The sequence below is a fragment of the Haematobia irritans genome, chromosome 4 (genome assembly GCF_050003625.1).
Source record: "Haematobia irritans isolate KBUSLIRL chromosome 4, ASM5000362v1, whole genome shotgun sequence".
Classification (NCBI taxonomy): Eukaryota; Metazoa; Arthropoda; class Insecta; order Diptera; family Muscidae; genus Haematobia; species Haematobia irritans.
In genome coordinates, this window is record NC_134400.1 from 42433981 (window position 1) to 42448446 (window position 14466).

At 36.4% G+C, this 14466-nt stretch overlaps 1 pseudogene; it reads left to right on the top strand.

Annotated features, from left to right (window-relative positions):
* The first annotated feature begins 520 nt into the window (after positions 1-520).
* Positions 521-3666, top strand: LOC142235373 (uncharacterized; annotated as a pseudogene).
* The last annotated feature ends 10800 nt before the right edge of the window (positions 3667-14466 follow it).

Genomic DNA, 14466 nt, shown 5'->3' on the forward strand with positions numbered 1-14466 from the left:
ATCATTCGAGAAGGCGGCTTCATGCCGACTTGCAAGGTAAAAGATACAACACACATAACCAATCTCTCACACCAACACAATGAACTGACAACTACGTATACACCACACGATCAGAATTCTGAGTTACACCCTATTTCTTCAATAAATGACTGTTTGCAAATACAGATATACGGACAAATATATCATTTGCACGGTTCAATGGTGCCAACATTATATGAACCGCATCAATTTCTGCAAATTTATTTCATTTCATCGATTGATCAGCTAAATGTGTGGTGCAATATACAGGGAACACAACAGGTAAAGAGACGAATTATTGAACAATTGCAAGCGTTTTTCCACGCTAATAATGCTGTCGTTAATATGTTTAGAACAGCAGGAACGAATGCCATCGGATACGCACAAATTTGTCATAAGAGCGGATTGTACTCCAACAGGTGAAGATGTACGAAGTTTCAATGCACACACAGTTAATAATCCAGTCACTGATCCCCATCTACACGACATTATGACAACACAGATGGTGCATGGACCGTGCGGTGCATTAAATCTATTATGGCCTTGCATGGCTGATGGAAAGTGCACAAAACGATATCCGCAACCGTTAGTTTCTGAAACAGGTACGGGGAACGATTGATATCCAGTTTATCGTCGGCGTTCAAAAAAAGATAATGGTCGAACTATCAAAGTCAAAACTCAAGATATTGAGATGGGAAATGAATTCATTGTACAATATTGCCCGCTTCTATCAAGAATTTTCGAAACACATACAAACGTTGAGAGTTGTCATTCGGTCAAATAAATCAAATATTTGTGCAGGTATGTCACAAAAGGCAGTGACATGGTTGTGTTTGGTTTTGCGTCGGAAAATACAAATGACGAAATCAGTAACTTCCAAATGAACAGATACGTCAGTACTAATGAAGCATTGTGGCGATTATTATCATTTCAAATTCATGAAAGATATCCCACAGTTGTACACTAAGCAGTGCATTTGGAAAATGGCCAAAGAGTTTACTTCACTGAGGCTAATGCGGCACAACGAGCTGAGAGACCACTCCCCAAGGAGGAGTTCTATCACCTCTTCTTTGGAATGTTGCTTTAAATAGCCTTCTGGTTACTCTAGAAAAAGAAAGGATAAAAGTGGTGGCATACGCAGATGATGTAGCTCTGGCAGTCAGGGGAAAATTCCCATCCACAATCAGAGATATTATTCAGAGGGCCCTCCGGATGACTGAACAATGGGCGAAAGACAATGGTCTTGGGGTAAATCCTGCAAAGACAGAATTAGTCATGTACTGCAAAGATCGCAAAACTCCCACGGTTAGGCCTATTTCCTTAGGGGGTATTGAAATTCCCTTTGGTGATTGTGCAAAATACCTTGGCGTTATTTTGGACAGGAAGCTGAACTTTAAGCTTAATATTGAAGAAAGGGCGAGGAAGGCAACTGTAGCTTTGTACTCGTGCAAAAAGGCAATAGGAAAAAAGTGGGGACTAAAACCAAAAATTGTGCATTGGCTATACACGGCAGTGGTTAGACCTATAATGCTATATGGTGTTGTAGTCTGGTGGCCGGCACTTCAGAAACCGACTGGTTTAGATAAAGTTCAGCGTATGGCGTGTTTGTGTATTTCAGGCGCATTCAGCAAGACAGGAACAAATTCCCTTAATGTCATGCTGCATCTATTGCCTTTAGACATTTTGGCCAAACAGTCAGCTGCAACAACGGCTGTGCGGTTGCGCGAACTATCGCTGTGGTCGGAAAAAGGTTACGGTCACAGTTCTGTCCTCAAAATAATGTCAGATGTGCCTAACGTAGTGGATTACACTTTGGCGAGTCCACTTTTCGACAAAAAGTTTGAGACTCTAATCCCCAACAGTGAGGCGTGGTGCACACAGACCCCGGGGAATAAAGAATATATAGATTTCTACACTGATGGCTCCAAATTGGATGGACAAGTGGGTTTTCGGAGTAAATTCTAATGATCTGGAACTTCAAATAGCGAAAAGATTACCTAATCACTGTAGTGTTTTTCAGGCTGATATATTAGCAATAAGAGAGGTGGCGAATTGGCTGAGAAGTAATGTTCCAAAAAATGTGGGCATTAATATATACTCAGACAGTCAACCTGCAATAAAATCCTTGGACTCTGTGTTCCTCAACTCGAAAACGGCCATCGATTGCCGCAAATCTCTCAATGAGATGGCTGAGCAGTACAATATTCACCTAATATGGGTGCCTGGCCATAGGAACATACCGGGGAACTGCGAAGCGGATGAGTTGGCAAGGCTAGGGACTACCTTACATATTCCAGGGGAACTAGAATTTGTTGGTATGCCCCTAGCTACCTGCAAGCTCATGCTGCGTGAGAAGGCTGTTATGATGGCAAATGTTCGATGGGAGAATTGCAAGGGTTGTAACGACACCAAGCAAATATGGCCCCATTTCAACTTAAACCGCACACTAGATACGCTAATGTTCTCGAGACGTCAGATATCACTCCTGATATCTGCTATAACGGGTCGCTGCCTGATAGAAGATTTTGCAAAAACTATTGGCGCGAAGTATAATGACTATTGTATGAGCTGTCATGATGCGGAGGAAAAAGAATCAATTAAACACCTCTTGTGTGAGTGTCCTGCATTTTGTGTAAAGCGCAAGCAACTTTTAGGAGCATATAGCTTCAGATTACTGGCGGATCTGGAAAACGTTAACTTAAGCAGTCTGCTAATATTTTTGGAACAATGTGGTTGGTTCAACAAAGAAAAATAATCAAGAAGGTTCAGCGGTTAAAACTAGAAGTGCCCATATGTAATAGGTACTTTTAGTTAATGTGGTATCACAATGGACTGAATAGTCTAAGTGAGCCTGAATCTTAATCGGGCTGTCACTTTAACCTAACCTAACCTAACCTATCGACAACATTGACTAGCTTCTTCGCAATGTGTGAAGCTGATCCATTCGCAGCGACGCTGATGTACGTTGAAATGCCCAAGTATTACACTTGGAATCAATCAACAAAGAAATTCCAACGACGCAAACAAGGAACCCCAGTTCCAGATTGGCCACAGGTGTTTTCCACTGATGAACTAGGTCGCATGTATACTGTTCATCCTAGAAATGATGAATGTTTTTATTTTCGACTGCTGTTGGTAAATGTTCGTGGAGCAAAATCCTTCGCGCATTTGAAGACTGTGAATGGGCACCAATGTCAAACATATCGAGAAGCATGTCACCTAATGGGTTTGCTGGAGAACGATTCTCATTGGGATTTAACATTTGCGGATTCAGTTATTTCATCAACAGCGTACCAAATACGAACGCTTTTCGCAATTATCATCACCCCATGTTTTCCTTCACAACCAATTCAGTTATAGAACAAATACAAAGACGACATATGTGAAGATATTTTGTATCGCTTGCGCATTCAAACGAATAATCCTGATATCCAAATAACCGATGAAATCTACAATGAAGGATTGATTCTGATTGAGTATCAATGATTGACTATTGCAAACACGCTACTGATTGAAGTAGGAATGATTGCGCCAAATCGATCGATGCACGATGCATTCAATCAAGAATTAAATCGAGAGCTGCAATACAATGTTGATACATTGCAGGAATTCGTTCGAAATAATGTGCCGTTGCTGAATGAACAGTAAAACCAAGTATACGAAACAATAATACAAACGGTAGACAATAATACTGGTGGTCTATTCTTCCTGGACGCACCTGGAGGAACAGGGAAAACATTTGCCATTTCATTGATTTTGGTCACAATTCGATCAAGATGTGACATAGCTTTGGCGTTAGCATCATCTGGAATTGCGGCGACTCTTGTAGATGACCGTCGTACTGCACATTCTGCGCTTAAGTTGCAACTCAATTTAAACACAACTCCAACATGCAATATTTCCCGATCCAGTGCAATGGGAAAATTTTTGATGATCACTTGAAGCACTTAACTTCACACTGAAGGATCTTCGGCGAAGTAACAACATCTTTGGCGGTTTGATGATATTGTTGGCAGGCGATTTCAGGCAGACGTTGCCAGTAAATAATTCCCCGTGGAACGCCTGCAGATGAATTGAATGCTTGGCTGAAGGCATCACCTTTACGAAATGTCGTAAAAACATTATCGCTAACCACTAATATGAGAGTTCAACTTCAGAATGATCAAAGTGCTGCAAATTTTTCCAAACAATTGTTAGCTGTTGGAAATGGAAAAGTGCCAGTTGATGCGACAACTGGTTTAATTACTCTTACCAACAACTTTTGCCAATTTGTAGAATCTCAATTAGCTCTTATTGAAAATGTTTTCCCAAATATTAGCGAGAATTATCAGAATTGTGCTTGGGCAAAAAAAAAAAATGATGTACACGCACTGAATTTCGCCATTCAATCAAACATTTGGTAACATACAAATCCGTTGATTCCGTAACAAATCCAGATGATGTTGCAAATTATCCAACGGAGTTTTTGAACTCTCTGAATTTACCAGGATTTCCACCCCATAACTTGCAACTCAAAGTTGGTACGGTTATTATGATATTGCGTAATTTGAATCCACGGCGACTTTGCAACAGAACTAGACTTTCGGACTTATGCCGAATTTGATTGACCATTATTAACGGAAAGTACGCAGGTGAAAATGTATGTATTCCTCGAATACCAATGATTCCGACCGATCTTCCGTTTGACTTCGAACGATTGCAATTTCCAGTTCGCCTTGTTCGCAATGACCATTAACAAGTCGTGAGGCCAATCGCTTAGTGTTTGCGGGATAAATTTAGAAAATCATTGTTTTTCACATGGTCAGTTATACTTTGCGTGTTCAAGAGTTGGGAAACCATCCGCTTTGTTTGTGTTAACGTCAGACCAAAAAACAAAAAATGTGGTTTACCAAAGAATGAAACGAATAATTTGCGGACACGTATAACACTTCGATTCAGTAATTACTTTGGATTCGCTCTCATTTAGACAAGTTCAACACTATATTTTTGTAATCAAAATAAATTCATTACTGCTGTGAAATGAAATAAAATTTTTCTTTTTCAAATATAAAATAAAATTAAAAATTTTTCTTCATTTTTTAATCACCAAAGGAAATGTTATATCAGACGAAGCTAAAGGCGAACGGAGTTCGCCGAGTTTGCTAGTTTTCTATAGAAATAAAATGTTAACCAATTTTCTGTATAAATAAAATTTTGACAAAATTTTCTATAGAAATAAAATTTTGACAAAATTTTCTATAGAAATAAAATGTTGTCAAAATTTTCTATAAAAATAAAATTTTGACAAAATTTTCTATAGAAATAAAATTTTGACACAATTTTTTATAGAATTAAAATTTTGACACAATTTTCTATAGAAACAAAATTTTGACAAAATTTTCTATAGAAATAAAATTTTGAGAAAATTTACTATAGAAATAAAATTTTGACAAAATTTTCTATAGAAATAAAATTTTGACAAAATTTTCTATAGAAATAAAATTTTGATAAAATTTTCTATAGAAATAAAATCTTGCCAAAATTTCCTATAGAAATAAAATTTTGACAAAATTTTCTATAGAAATAAAATTTTGACAAAATTTTCTACAGAAATAAAATTTTGACAAAATTTTCTATAGAAATAAAACTTTGACTGATTTTTCTATAGAAATAAAATTGTGACAAAATTTTCCATGGACTAAATTTCATTCTGAAAAGCTTGAAGCTTCGTTTCCATCTATGGCACTGACCACAATTCATGCAATTGTTAGCTAATTTACTTTCAGGCGTGGAGGGTACACTGAAAAAAAATCTGTAGTTAAACTAACGCTAAATTTTTTGTGTATAATTTTTTGAGTTTTAGTTAAAAAGTAAATTACAATGAAAAAAAAACTGTGAACCCACCTGGAAGAAAACTATGCCTAATTTTCGAAAATTTAAATTATGTTTAGAAATTTTTAACTAAACACTCCGCCCGGTCACTTTAACATGGGTTTGTCATTGACGGGGTAAATTTAGACATTAGGACGGGTCTTGGACTCATTCCAAAGGACATGTGCTGGGACAATTTAGCAGGAGTACTCCATAGACAGGTTCTCAGGACCCACACTCGGACAAACTCTTAGAGAACTGTTTCAGTTTGGGCATCCGAATCGCATTCGAACATTTAAAATATATCGAACAATAGGTTATTCTGATAATTTTGTTTCACCAAATGTGTAGATCCAAAAAGATTTTAATATCAAGCGAGTACGGAAATCAATAAATTACGACTATTTAAAAATTGCAACTAACTGGAGCACCGGTACCAGTTCTGTGATGGGTCCGTCAGTGGTAATTTGCACCAATTTCCCGTAGGGCTATTACAAAAGCTGAATTCACGCCGATATTACAAAATTAAGTAAATATTTTTCGATAAATTCAATAAAATTTATTAGACATAGACATTTTTTAGTTTGAGTGAAAAAATGGAGATCAAAATTGCAGGAATGTCTTCAGGTCCATACGAAGTTCAAGATGCGCATTTGTTGTAAAAATTACAAATTTAATAAAATTGGCTTTAGTGTATATAAGTATAAGTTTCACTTGTTTTGTGTGTAGTTGGGGTCAAATTTGACGTTTTGGATCTCAGATGGGCTAACCAACCAAAGTGTTCTATATTGGTCTACAGACTAAGCTAACAGGTTGGCTGATAAGACCCCGGTCAGACACATAGATGGCGTCGCTAGTATTAAATGCATATTATTTTTATATAGTACCAACCTTTAAATGATTCGTGTCAAAATTTTACGTCTGTAAGTCAATTAGCTTGTGAGATAGAGCGTCTTTTGTGAAACAACTTTTGTTATTGTGAAAAAAATGGAAAAAAAAAGGAAAAGTTTTGATAAAATGCTGTTTTCTGAAGGGAAAAAATTGGCTTGATAATGAGTTTCCGGACTCTGCCCCAGGGAAATCAACAATAATTGATTGGTATGCAAAATTCAAGCGTGGTGAAATGAGCACGGAGGACGGTGAACGCAGAAAGAGGTGGTTACCGACGAAAACAACAAAAAAATCCACAAAATGATTTTGAATGACCGTAAAATGAAGTTGATCGAGATAGCAGAGGCCTTTAAGATAGCAAAGGAACGTGTTGGTCATATCATTCATCAATATTTGGATATGCGGAAGCTCTGTGCAAAATGGGTGCCACGCGAGCTCACATTTGACCAAAAACAACAACGTGTTGATGATTCTGAGCGGTGTTTGCTGCTGTTAACTCGTAATACATCCGAGTTTTCCGTCGATATGTGACAATGGATGAAACATGGCTCCATCACTACACTCCTGAGTCCAATCGACAGTGGGCTGATTGGACAGCGACCGGTGAACCGACTCCGAAGCGTGGAAAGACTCAAAAGTCCGCTGGCATTGTAATGGCCTCTCTTTTTTGGGATGCGCATGGAATAATTTTTATCGATTATCTTGAGAAGGGTAAAACCATCAACAGTGACTATAATATGGCGTTATTGGAGTCGAAATTGCGGCAAAACGGCCCCATATGAAGAAGAAACAAGTACACGCAAAGAAAAAAAACGTTGGGGAAAGACACATTTTACAGTTCAAAATTTAATATACTACTATGTAATATTGAACATTTTTTTCGGAATACTCCGAACATATCTGGAATATATGTAAAAAAAAAACAAAAAAAAAACTTTGGTCGGATCGAACCCACGACCCTTGGCATGCAAGTCGGACGTAGCAACCACTGCTCCACGGTGCCAAACTAAACGTTTGTTTCTGTTAAATAAACTTTGTTTATTCGGTTCGTGGGCGCCGCAAACTATGCCATATAAATATAACTTAAATGGATATTTATCTATTGATGACCATAACAGGTACATAGCTCAGTGGTTAGTGTGTTGGCTTACAAAGTGCATGGTCCGCGGTTCGATTCTCCATCCAGGCGAAAGGTAAAAAAATTTTAAAAATTTATAAAATCGTATAATTTCTTCTACATTTTTGGTATTACAGGAAAAGGTATTAGATTAGGTTAGGTTAAAGTGGCAGCCCGATTAAGATTCAGGCTCACTTAGACTACTCAGTCCATTGTGATACCACATTACTAAAAGTGTCTATTACATATGGGCACTTCTAGTTTTAACCGTTGAACCTTCTCGATTATTTTCTTCTGTTGAACCAACCAGATTGTTCCAAAAACATTAGCAGACTGCTTAAGTTAACGTTTCCCAGGTCCGCCAGTAATCTGAAGCTATATGCCCCTAAAATTTGCTTACGCCTTACACAAAATGCAGGACACTCACACAAGAGGTGTTTTATTGATTCCTTTTCCTCTGCATCATGACAGCTCATACAATAGTCATTATACTTCGCACCAATAGTTTTTGCAAAATCGCCTATCAGGCAGCGACCCGTTATAGCAGATATCAGGAGTGATATCTGGCGTCTCGAGAACACTAGCATATCTAGTGTGCGGTTTAAGTTTAAATGGGGCCATATTTGCTTGGTGGCGTTACAACCCTTACAATTCTCCCATCGAACATTTGCCATCATGACAGCCTTCTCACGCAGTAAGAGCTTGCAGGTAGCCAGAGGCACACCAACAGATTCTAGTTCCCCTGGAATATGTAAGGTAGTTCCTAGCCTTGCTAGCTCATCTGCTTCGCAGTTCCCCGGTATGTTCCTGTGGCCAGGCACCCATATTAGGTGAATATTGTGCTGCTCAGCCATCTCATTGAGAGATTTGCGGCAGTCGATGGCCGTTTTCGAGTTGAGGAACACAGAGTCCAAGGATTTTATTGCAGGTTGACTGTCTGAGTATATATTAATGCCAATATTGCTTGGAGCATTACTTCTCAGCCAATTCACCACTTCTCTTATTGCTAATATTTCAGCCTGAAAAACACTACAGTGATAAGGTAATCTTTTCGCTATTCGAAGTTCCAGATCTTTAGAATATACTCCGAAACCCACTTGGCCATCCAATTTGGAGCCATCAGTGTAGAAATCTATATATCTTTTATTCCCCGGGGTCCGTGTACACCACGCCTCACTGTTGGGAATTAGAGTCTCAAACTTTTTGTCGAAAAGTGGACTCGCCAAAGTGTAATCCACTACGTTAGGCACATCTAGCATTATTTAGAGGACCGAACTGTGACCGCAACTTTTTTCCGACCACAGCGATAGCTCGCGCAACCGCACAGCCGTTGTTGCAGCTGACTGTTTGGCCAAAATGTCTAAAGGCAATAGATGTAGTATGACATTAAGGGAGTTTGCCATCAGTGTAGAAATGGAAAAGGTGTTAAGAACTAAAAAACCTCGTGGGATGTGAGGGAAAATGCAATTAGCAAGAAAATAATGTTTTTTTTGAGTTTGTCTTTATGAAATTGTTTTTACATCCTGGAAAAGAATAAACGTTTATCACAAAAAGTATATACTTTTCTTCCAAATACACTTCCTTACAGCGAAAAGCAAATGAGAAACGAACTTTGTTTGTCTAAAATTTCGTTTGGGAGGAAAGAATTATTTTTTTGCGTGCATAAGCCGTAAATTCGGCCAGGCCGAAGCTTATGTACCCTCCACCATGGATTGCGTAGAAACTTCTACTGAATTTTGACAAAATTTTCTATAAAAAGAAAATTTTGACAAATTTTTCTATAGAAATAACATTTTGACAATGTTTTCTATAAAAATAAAATTTTGTTAGATTATTTTTGGCTCGAGTGGCAACCATGATTATGAATCGATATGGACCAATTTTTGTGTGATTGGGGTTCGGCTATATATAACTATAGACCGATATGGACCAATTATGACATGGTTATAAGCGGCCTTATACTAACACCACGTTGCAAATTTCAACCGGATCGGATGAATTTTGCTCCTCCAAGAGGCTCCGGAGATGAAATCTGGGGAACGGTTTATATGGGGACTATATATAATTAAGGACCGATATGGACCACTTTTGGCATGGTTGTTAGAGACAATATAGTAACACCACGTACCAAAATTCAATCGGATCGGATGACTTTTGCTCCTCTAAGAGGCTCCGGAGGTCAAATCTGGGGATCGGTTTATATGGGGGCTATATATAATTATGGACCGATATGGACCAATTCTTGCGTGTTTGTTAGAGGCCACATTCTAAAAGCATGTTCCAAATTTCAACCGGATCGGATGAAGTTAGCTCCTCCAAGAGGCTACGGAGGTCAAATGTGGCGATCGGCTTATATGGGGGCTATATATAATTATGGACCGATATGGACCACTTTTGGCATGGTTGTTAGAGACAATATACTAACACCACGTACCAAATTTCAATCGGATCGGATGACTTTTGCTCCTCTAAGAGGCTCCGCAAGCCAAATCGGGGGATCGGTTTATATGGGGGCTATATATAATTATGGACCGATGTGGACCAATTTTTGCATGGTTGTTAGAGACCATATACTAACACCATGTACCAAATTTCAGCCGGATCGGATGAAATTTGCTTCTCTTAGAGGATTCGCAAGCCAAATTTGGGGGTCCGTTTATATGGGGGCTATACGGACCGATATGGCCCATTTGCAATACCATTCGATCTACGTCAATAACAACTACTTGTGCCAAGTTTCAAGTCGATAGCTTGTTTCGTTCGGAAGTTAGCGTGATTTTAACAGACGGACGGACATGCTCAGATCGACTCAGAATTTCACCACGACCCAGAATATATATACTTTATGGGGTCGTAGAACAATATTTCGATGTGTTACAAACGGAATGACAAAGTTAATATACCCCCATCCTATGGTGGAGGGTATAAAAAGTGTTGTTCCACCAAGACAACGCACCGTGCCCCAAGTCATTGAGAATGATGGCAAAAATTCATGAATTGGGCTTCGGATTGCTTCCCCACCCACCGTATTCTCCAGATCTGGCCCCCAGCGACTTTTTCTTGTTCTCAGACCTCAAAAGGATGATCGCAGGGAAAAAATTTGGCTGCAATGAAGAGGTGATCGCTAAACTGAGGCCTATTTTGAGGCAAAACCGAAGGAGTACTACCAAAATGGTATCAAAAAATTGGAAGGTCGTTATAATCGTTGTATCGCTCTTGAAGGGAACTATGTTGAATAATAAAAACGAATTTTGACAAAAAAATGTGTTTTTCTTTGTTAGACCGGGGACTTATCAGCCAACTTGTTATTACGTTCACGGGAAATTCCAAGGTGGGGGATTCATAAGATTCGGCCCGGCCGAACTTTCATCCATGCATTGTCGTTTTATGTCATAAGTGCTATATGTAGGGGTAAATGTTATTAATGTAGGTTAACACTTTCAACACAATATGCATATGACTCATTGTATTGAAAGTTTTTCGTAATTTAATTTGTTTATTCGTACATATTATTTTATTTCATTTTTTAATTATTATTTGTTTAAGTTATATCTGATCTCTGTTTGAACACTAATATGTATGGTAGATTTTTGCAAGCATATTGAGTAATTAAATGATGTGTGATTTTATTTATAGATATGGTATGCAATTGAAATAAAATTTCAATAAAATATGACACAGAGTAAAGACTTCAAATGTTTTAATTTCTACCGGATATGTAATTAAATATTTCATCAATCTTTTCACAAACAAAATATCTCAATATTATTTTCAAAGGTCCCATTGACATTAATTAATATACACACTTCAACAACAAACAAAAAAGAATATGACTTGGAATGAGATATATTGGATTTCCATTAAGGATTTTGATATTGATTCAGAACTTGAAATTTTGACAAAATTTTCTCTAGGAATAAAATTTTGAATTTTTTTCTCTAGGAATAAAATTTTGAATTTTTTTTCTCTAGGAACAAAATTTTGATAAAATTTTCTTAAGGAATAAACTTTTAACAACATTTTCTATAGAAATCAAATTTTGAAAAAATATTCTATAGAATCAGAGGTTTGACAATATCTATATATATATATATATATATATATATATATATATATATATATATATATATATATATATATATATATATATATATATATATATATATATATATATATATATATATATATATATATATATATATATATATATATATATATATATATATATATATATATATATATATATATATATATATATATATATATATATATATATATATATATATATATATATATATATATATATATATATATATATATATATATATATATATATATATATATATAAAATTCAAAGTATGTTTATTTATTTGTTTGTTTGTATGTTCCGGGTAGGCTCGGAAACGGTTGAACCGATTTACTAGAAACTTTCATAGAACGTAGGGGGCTCTCATGTGGTGAAAATAGGGTACTTAATTTTTTGATACTTGGTCGCGGAGGGGGATCTCCCCTTTGTCCGACTTTTTGAGAATTGGACCAAGGTTGACCGATTTGCTTGAAATTTTCATTGAAGGTTGGGGTTGGCATCTAGACAAAGATCCGCTACTTTATTTTTCGATATTTGGTGGCGGAGGGGGACCCCCTTTGTCCGACTTTTTTAAAGTACTGTGAAAAAAACTAAAATTCTCTAATCGCGGGGGGGACCCCCATTTGTCCGACTTTGTTAAAGTACTGTGAAAAAACTAAAATTCTCTAATATATCTGAGATTTACAGAGAACGTGCGGTGAGGTTATGAAATTAATATGGGGTACGTATAAAATTATGACAAATTTTTCTACAGAAATAAAATTTTGGCAAAATTTTTTATAGAAATAAAATTGTCAAAAATTTTCTGTAGAAATAAAATTTTAAAAAATTTTCTTTAGAAATAAAATTTTGACAAAATTTGCTTTAGAAATAAAATTTTGACAAAATTTTTTATTCGTTTTGTTTTGTTATTGTTGGTTTTGTTCTTTAAGCATTGTTGTTGTTTTCTGATTTCAGCTTAAAACCATGCATTGACTAAACGACAAGTGTAGCTTAACCAACAGAGGAAAATAATGTTTGTCAAATTTATTTGGGCAAAGCCCGACAGACTGCAGGATGGTTGGATGGACGCACGTTTCGGAATTACCACATTCCTCATCAGCATCCTCTACTTGCAGCAAAACTATCAACCAATTATCGACTATCATGCAAAACCTTTTTTCGGAAGGTTCAAGTGTGGTTCATTGTTGGGTTTAATGAACTGCCTGAATTTATTTTGATAATTGATTGATAGTTTTGCTGCAAGTACACAGAAAAAAATGAAGCAAAATAAAAATCAATTATTGGCATAATTGAATGAAAAAATAATATCAAATACCATTTTTATTAAGTCAAATACGAAAATAATTGGTTGAATGAACTGTCAAAAATATCCAAATTTCCTGGTAATTGAATTCACAACACATCAATTACTATGTTCAATTGGACTAAGTGTAGAAGTTGTTGATTTAAGTATAATGTGTAATTGCCTGATAAAACTGTTTATAACGTTGCTACGCAATGAAAAAATAGATAAATACAAATAATAAAATGGCATTTATTGTTATTGTTAAGAAACTTCTCAGGTATATGGTCGAATTTATCAAGCAAATAAACTGTGGCATCGGTAACGCGATTCGGAATGTTTACATTAACAACATTTTTAGCGCATCATATTTTATTTTTACCGCAGGTAAGTACCTTTATCTAAATACCAGTTCTTTGGTCAAGCGCATTTTTTGTGGAAACTACACTGAAAGAATTCTCTTCGTAAAAATGAACATTTTCATTGTGAGTCTAACGTGTCACGTGTTGGAGGAACATATAACTAGAGGTGGGCGCGTGACACGAAATTCTCGTGGCACGCGTGAATCACGTGAGTCGTAAACAAAATCCAAAGCAGCACTCGTGAATATGCGTGAATGGGACTAAAATAAATATGCCGTACGTAAGAAATAAAATCGGTTCGTGAATGTGCGTGAATAAAATTTCGTGCGTGAGTACTGGTTTTCATTTCGTGAATGTGCGTGAGTGGGATTGGCTACCACACCTATCGTGCGTAAATAAATGCTTCGTGAATGTGCGTGAGTGTGTGTGAAATTTCAGTCACGCGCACACTTCTAATATTTACGAAATTCTCGTGTACGTTCACGCAAACAGGACTTTTAAAGACGATTAACGATTCACAACAATTTTTAGACTCACGAAAATTCTCGTGATTTCGACTAGTAGTCGGGATCACGACGAATCACGCATATTTCACAGCATGATCTTTTTACGGAAAGTTAATGTAATATATTTAATATATATTTCGTATATTCGTAAATTTACAAAATTCGCTGAAAACTTTGATAAATATGTAAATAAATTCTCTCGTTGTATAAACTTACACACATCCTGAATTGGACCATTCAAAAACTTGGGAAAAAGCTTTGGAATATACATATAATTACACTCTTTCTATTTTGTTTTTACGATTAGGACGTGTACACGTCACACTGGTCTATAAATGGATATAAGCGGA